General features: G+C 35.8%; 1 long non-coding RNA gene across 1 annotated transcript in view; it reads right to left on the bottom strand.

Moving 5' to 3' along the window:
• LOC146544660 (uncharacterized) overlaps positions 1-8,313 on the bottom strand; it is a 38,459-nt gene that overhangs the window by 25,547 nt on the left and 4,599 nt on the right. The gene's annotated exons all lie outside the window — the stretch shown is intronic.

Genomic DNA, 8,313 nt, shown 5'->3' with positions numbered 1-8,313 from the left:
AACTGATGATACCCCGCGCTTGCAGAGCACTTCTATAAAACTGAAATATTATGGACTAGGTGTGAAGCATCCTCCATTGAAAAGGGATGATGCCTGCAAGGAGGCATGTAGGCAGCTATGACTTTCATTGTCTTTGTCGAGCCCCCTTTTAAGGTGGAAGTTTTTACTACTCTGTATCTGAAGCTACATTGAATGAAAAAGGATAAGGATTAATTTTGTAGCTCTACAGAGCTGATTTTACCATTTCCAATTGCTGGTAATTTGACTGATACGTTTCCTATCTTTATCTTAGATACTGCGCAAGATTTTTTTATACATATTATTCTGCCCGTGTTTATTGGTAATCAAGGTCATAACTATCCACTAGAGGTCTCTAAACAGGGTGGATAGCAAAAGCTTCAGTGCATCAAGTACAACTGAAACTTAGAGGAACCAATCTGAGATTTGATTGCATAAAAAAACTATACTTTGAGTATACAAATGAGGTAGTTCATCAGATGAATCAAATTCGCATAAATTTTGGTAGCATAAAATTAAAATCTGGACTCAGTAAACTTAGCTCTGATTATTTCTGGATAGATATAAGGAAAAGACAAAATATAGAGCTAACAAAAGTAAAGGCTGGGTGCCTTAATACTTACAGATGACTGTACAGTCACAGTAAATACACGTACAAACATTTTATTTGCTGAGGGGAAAAGCCAGAACAGAAGAAATTCTAGGATTATGAATGCAATTTAATATTATTTACCTCATTTTAAATATTAGGAGTACATCATCAGAGATTCAAAGGGTAAAGCAAAGGAAAAAAGTATGATAGCTTTAAATTCAGAAGTAGAAACATTAACGAAAACAATCAAAGGAATTTTATTTTAATTAAACACCTGCAAAAAAAAATAATGAACTTTCTAGTAATTTGTGAATGACACACACGATCAGGTGCCATTTTTTTGGATTTTGTAACATTCTCATTGAGAAGAATCCAGCCATAAATGATGAAATTAATATGCACTTGTACAAACTGTCAGTGGCAGTGTTGGATTCAAGTGAGAAATGTGGAAATTTACTCACACACTTTACTTTGCTGCAAGAAAGAATTACTAAATTAACACCAATTTTTACTTGACTTTTTTGAATACAACTTCTTGATATTTCTATTACAATAGCCCATTTATCACTCGCTTTCCCTACACTACTTATAAACCCTCATTTCCACATTTATCTCTGTCCCCAAGCTACATTCCAATTTACCAGTAAGGTTATTTGGAGATATCACTTCTACCCTTTAATCTCTACAAAACTCCTTCACTGGCTCATCTCTGTACCACAATAGGGGTTCATAAAACTTTTGCCTTATGGAAATGAGATAAAACAAAGCAGCTGATACTGATTTTCTAGATATGTGAATATTGAAGAGAACCAGATTCAAAGGAGTACTAATGCTTCAATTTTTTATTTAGAAGCATTATTTCCTATAAGACTAGGAAGAGGATGATGTTAAATGAGAGTCAGATATGTAAATACCCATGAGCAAGAGGACTAGAAAGAATGGAGGTTATAATGCTTGAGACCCCTCCTCAGACTTTCTTCCACTCGTACTGATTTTGCCTATGTAACACTCAAATGGATTACTTAAACTTTTGGCCTAAAATTAGTTAGGGTATGGTTACGTCCTGCCTCTACTGCCACTTTACAAAAGCAATATGCATACTTAATCTGTTTCAATATCTACCTTTTCAGTTTCCTGATTCAAGTTTAATGAAAGCAGTATGTTTCATAGTACTTGTACTGACTAAAAGCAAAATTCCTATGTCAGATATTGCCTTCCACCCTGTTTACTGGAATGACAGATACAGTGCATTTTCTTTTCCAGCTTAACCTTTTGAAAATGTCGAAAGAGAGAATAATTTGTATTTCTCCTTGAGTTACATTTCAGAAATTAGCTTTTGAAAACAGTTCACTGAAGCAATTCGCTCTTATGTTTCAGGGAGAAATAACACATCTTTTTCTGTCATCTGGGAAGTTCAGAATTCAGTGCTCTGAGGGTTCCCTTGGTCTCTTACATTTTTAGCTTCAATCAAAGCTAAACAGACAGAGACAGTCAATCAAATCCCTGCTTAACTTTTACAATAAAAGGAAAAATAAACATTGAAAGGTCCTGAAGATTACAAGTTCTGGAACCCAAAGCAATGAAAATACTGGGAAAATGTCAACTGGATTTTGAATTTAGTGAATGGGTTAAAGTTAAGCACATTATAGTGAACGCTGAATATCAGCAGACATTTCCAATTAACAAGATCTATTAATGTGCATTTTCTTATGGGCAGAAAGGAAAAGTTCACCTCTGTAATTAAAACTTGACTAAAGTAGACAGAATGATTTCAGTAAATGAAAAGGAATAACATCACCTCCTCATTCTCCTACAATAATTAATTTTTATATTTTAAGAAAATTTTTAAAATACTTGTGCATACAGACTGTAAAATCCATAATTGAAAAAAGTGTAAGGGAAAATACCATGAGGTCCATTCTAGGGTAAAAATACTTTTCTACATAATAAACAGTAAGAGCTGAATTTTTGGAGAATCACAGAATTGTAGGGGTTGGAAAGGACCTCTAGAAGTCATCTAATCCAACCCTCAGTGAAGCATGACTGAGCCACAGAATGGGCTACTTGGATACCTACAGCTGTCTCCCAGATAGTTATGTCAGATAGATGCCAGTAGTCATTTCACTTAAGCACATATGTATCTTTGAGACTCTAACCCTAAGGAGGCAGAGAAAGGCCTGTCCAGACTTTCTGATACACCCCAGTGGGTTACTCTCATTGAAATCTATAAATTATGTCCATACTGTCTGAACACTTTTGAAAAATAACATCTCACCCCTCTGAATATTTCCGTGTCTCAGTGTAACTGGCTATTTGTCCCTCACCAATTCTCTAGGCCAGTGTATTTACATTTGAATGGGACTATCGTGTTTAATTAAATAGAACTGAGGCTGATCTGGTGACCTTAAACAGGACGCTGCAGGGAAGAAAAATGCGTTCAGTGTATCAGACAACAAAGCAACAGTGCAGAAGAGAAAACAACAAAGTCGCATTCTAGGTGAAGCAACATTATAAGCTCTATCTTTTCCAAATTCTGTGCCTCTGTAAACAACAAATGAACCCAAGAAAGGGTTTCTCAGTGAGTGAATTTGAGGCTAAGAGTTAATAATGTTTATAACAGCCAACAGAAAACTATTTTTTTTTCATTTGTATTAGTCTCCAAAAACTGGTGTGGCTTTTTTAACACAATGAATCTACTTAAGTAATGGTTTAGAGTAATTTAAAACTGCTTTAGTTGTAAAAAATGGATTCATTCAGGTATGAACGGTGCTCCCACTATTCAATACTTATCATTAACAATATAATCTGAGACAAAATATTTTTTATCTGCTCATATTTCATACAACTTCTTGTCATCATTTGCTGTTCTTTTACTTGCTACTTCTGGGGCTAAAAACGCTACACATTTAGCTTACATTTTAATTTATCTCAGGCATATTTTTAACACCCTTATCTCCTAGAACTACAGTTCTGACATCTACTGTGTTTGATTCTGTATTATATTACTTCACAACTGTCAGACTGATATCTAGCAGCTAGACACTTGATTGCCTTCCTACTACAGTCTAGGTACCGGTACATCCTTCCCAAGTGTTCCAGGAATCACAGATTTTGTATAAAATATATATAAAGTAAGAGTGCATTTCTGGGTAACACAGCACAGTGAACACCCAGAGGATTTGTAAGGTACTAAGGTGTTTTCCTAAAGATTGTTATGGCCTCCTCATGACAGTAACCTGCCTAAGTTCAAGGAGGCTGTGGATGCCCCATCCCTGGAGGCAGTCAAGGCCAGGCTGGATGTGGCTCTGGGCAGCCTGGTCTGGTGGTTGGTGACCCTGCACATAGCAGGGGGTTGAAACTGTGTGATGATTGTGGTCCTTTTCAACCCAAGCTGTTCTATGATTCTATGATTCTAAGTTATGCCAGTGAGCTACAGTTATTTTACAGTGATTCTATCCATTATATGGATAGGATATAAGGCAGCTCTACAGTTTCTTGACAGCATCATGACAATTACAAAAACCAAGTCCTGTCATTTGGGAAATCCACTCTGTATTCAGGTTATTGTTATTGCAGTTTTATTGACCAATATCTTGTCACGACATTAGACAGAAATTGTTCATTATGATGCATGGACTGACAAGTGTAGCTCAGATTTGTCTAAATGTCAGATTGATTTATAACAGACTGCTATCTTCTTAATCTTTTTTTTTTTTCCTAAAATTTATCTATCAGTAAACTTAGCATCTTGGTATTAGAAGAGTAAATAGTGGAATATATATAGAGAGCTTTGCCAAGGATGTTGATGATATTAGTTTCAGAGAGAAGAATAAATTACTATTTGTTCTGATGGGGGCTGTACAACAATTAATTGTTATATTCACAGATACAAAGCAGCTTCCAAGCCGCATTTTTTTTCCTTTTAAAATTATTGTTTATGCACGGCAAGTCATGTTTCAGTGGACTAAGCAATGAAGAAAGTTTAAGAACGTTTTCTTTGTCCAACCTAGAAGCTTTCCCTTTTCAATTTGTGCATAATCTTTATGAAGAGTCATTGTTTATTAATAGTGAGAGTAAAGGGTGCTGATCACAGTGAAGATGAAAAGTAAGGTACAGAGTGAATATGTTACTGGACCTGTTCCTATTCCCCACAGACTTTGTAAATAGAAGAGGAAGTTCATTTTCCCCACGATCCATTCAAACATTGACTTCTGTATGAAATGAAGATCCAGGATGCCTTCTTGATATACATGCAGTGCTATCAAGTATCAAGGGTTTTGATAAACCCCAATCAACACACCATACAGAGAAAATTACCATTTTTGACAGTTTATAATTAAGCCAAAATGTAGATTTTTTCATAATGGCAATAGCAAACCTATCTAATCCAATGACTATGTTCTGCCGAGCTTCCAAAATATGCAGTTGATCATGAAGGAACTGGAGCTGCAAAAATCATATTTTCATATTATAGAAAGCACTTAAACTGAGTTAGAGGCTTCCATTCCTTCTATCACAATGCCTAAAAAGTAATGAAGCTATTTTGTTAACCACTTTTCAAGAGAAAATAAGCTTGCAAATTTTGAAAATATAGTTCTAAAAAGCCATCAATATTGAAGACAGGCAGTATGGTGCTTACTTTTAATTTGACAAGGCACCAACGACTTAGAAGCTTCTGAGTCCCAAACAAATTATTTTTTCTGGAAAACAAAACAAAACAAAGCAAAAAACCTTCCATTCACACCAGTTTACCAGAGCAATTTTAGCAAAATTTTCTTCAGGAAATGTTTCTTACGCCCCCCAAAATAACTCTAAAAATACTTTCTTGAAAAGAGAGCTTAAGGAAGACACAATAGGTTTAAAATGAAACAGTAAATGGTGCCAAAAGGCACTAAAACTGTGATTTACATAAAAATATACAGAGAAAAAATGACAGCAGTACTGAGAATTGCAGATACGGATTGACAAACTGTAAGACAGCAGAAGTATCTTGGTAGAAAACTGAGTTGGAAGAAAGAGAAGACTGCTTTGTCTCTTTTAGGGAATGAGATCCGAAGTGTTAGGTATGACTTGTAAAAAACAAAGAAAATCAAATTTTAGGCATTAACAAAGGAAAGGGTCCAGATTTCTGCAGGAATGCCATATCTAATATATTAAGGATTGGCAGCAGCCCTTTTTTCTTCTTTTTGGTGGGCAATATTTATCTCTTATTCAGAAATATAACTTCAAATCTGACAAATTCAGTATCCTTTCTCAATTTTTGAAGTTTTCAAACATACCATCTCTTAAGGGATGCTCTTCGGTTTTTGCTTTTGATTACTATTTATCTACAAGGAAGTTGGTAGGCTTGTTTAAACTCTCTGCTTGTCAGTTCCTAATTATGAGTTTTTGTCTTGTTAAATCTTATTAAAATGTTTGTATACATGTTCTTTTCAGCATTTACCTGATTCAAAGTTACTATTAGATTTTTCCACAAAAAGACCATAAATATTAAAAATATTTTGTCCAGAATGTCTAAAATTTAGTTTAGTTTTTTTTTTTTTTTTAAATAATCTTCAAAACATCTATGAATAGACACAAGGAATATAGTGAACTTAAAATACTGTATTCTAAAAAGTAAAAGACTTTCCAGTAATGAATATGAACAGTATAATGAATGATAGTGTGATTTTGTGGCTGCATACTCAGCTTCCCATCATTAAAGTGAATAGTATATATGTAGAGAACAATAATTATTGAGAATCTGCCCCTACTTTGTGCCTCAGAATGCAGAGGGCTTCTTCTTACCTGCCAGCAGCACAACACTATAACCATGCTTTACAAAGCTACCTAGAAATTAATTAGGTATTACTAACATGCCTTTTATGCAGTGTAGCATCTTACAGTGTGGGACTCTCTTTCATTCTTATCTTGTGCCCAAAGGAAAGAAGGCAGTTGCACACAAAAGGGAACATTTGGGGTATTTTCAAGCCTGTAAAGCTTAATCTCTCAGGTTTTTTTCCTTCCAAAGGAAAAAAATGTGTATACAAGGAACATTTATGTTGTATTCCAGAATGTTAAATGCATAAAAAAGGCTCAGATGAAGAAATGCCTTTCTTAAGTACCAGAAAGTAGTAAGAAAATAAGATCAGCACATTCAGATCATAGGACAAAGTTATCAGGGAAGCATCTGCAGGAAATAGTACAACAACCAGTACTCTACATGCAGTGCTAGAAAAGTAGAATTGCACAACAGTTTGGGTTGGAATGGCTCTCAAAGCCCACCCACCCCACCTCGTGCCGTGGGCAGGGCTGCCCCCCACCAGCTCAGCTGCCCAGGGCCCCATCTCACCTGGCCTTGAGTGCCTCCAGTGATGGGGCACCACAGCTTCTCTGGGCAGCTGTGCCAGCGCCTCACCACATTTTGAGGAAAGGATTTCCTTCTAACATCTAACCCAAATATCCCTTCTTTTAGTTTACAGCCATTACCCCTTGTCCTATAACTATCAGACTGTGTAAAAAATGTGTTTTCCTCTCCCCTCAGGTACTGGAAGGTCACACAGTGAGATCTCCCCAGGGCCTTCTCAGCTTTTTGTTTCTTTCTATAGGACCCTCTACTGATCTATGACTGCAGCATCAGCAATTGTGCAGGTTTTATTGTGAGTCCAGAAATATATGACAAAATGTGAAATATGATCCAGCAATATCTGTTGTTCAGCTTTTCAAGTTATTTGAAAATGTCCATTTTGAGTTTCTGGGGCCCATGACTGGAAAAAACAAACCAAAACAAAACAAACCAAAACAACCTGAAAACAAATTGTTGTATCTCTAACATCAGAAAATTACTCTCATTATTATTTTATTCTTTAAACAGCATAGACTGCTCAGACCTGCTTTTAGCATTCAGCTCACTGTTTTTTAATACTTATGATCAGTGCATTAGTGATCCTTGGCCTGCTCTATTCGTTGCTTACTTTTGAAATGCTAAGCTGCATGTGGATTAATTTTTTTTTTTTTTTCTTTTTTCCCCCTCTGGAATGGAAAGAGCTAGAAATATATTTTAAAGAGATGAGCATGAAAATTCTCTTCTGAAGAGATGATTAAATAAACAGTATGTTAGGGCTCTAAAAAAACTTTACAAAATAAAATTAAATATGGAGTCATAAACAACAGCTATTTATTAAGCCCTCTCTACCAAATACATTTCATATAAATTCTTACATCTCTCCAATCCCTTCTGAATGACCTAAGCTGTAACTTCTTAGGAGACAGAGCACAGAGAATACCTGAAGGCTTTTCTGAACCCACAAAATTTGAGTTAGTGGTGTGAGACACAAAAATGATGAAATATCTTTATCCTTTCCCACAGCTGTACTTTTAGTTAAAACTTTCTCCCTGGAGAAAAGGACTTCTCTCGCTTCAGGTTTCACTTTTGTTCCATCCTTTCACCAACTGCAATAGTTAGTAACGTTAATCCTTGGGTGTTGGAGCAATGGCTTCAAGTAAAGCCTTAAGGATCTGAGCCAGCGAAAATTCAGAGTTACTAGAGCTCTGCTACACTGTATTAGCCAAAATTTCCACCATCCTGAGGTCAATTAGAGCAGATGGTATAGGAAATTGATTTCAGACATTTATGGATCTCTAACCCAGGGATACTGGAAGGACGATCTTTTCTCAGGGCACCACTTACCAAAGCAACTGCTTATTAGCGGGAGGTTCAGAGA

This window comes from Meleagris gallopavo, chromosome 3 (assembly GCF_905368555.1).
Source record: "Meleagris gallopavo chromosome 3, MGAL_WU_HG_1.1, whole genome shotgun sequence".
NCBI classification, from domain to species: Eukaryota; Metazoa; Chordata; class Aves; order Galliformes; family Phasianidae; genus Meleagris; species Meleagris gallopavo.
The sequence above is the reverse complement of the archived record's forward strand: the minus strand, read 5'-3'. Positions and strand labels throughout refer to the sequence as shown.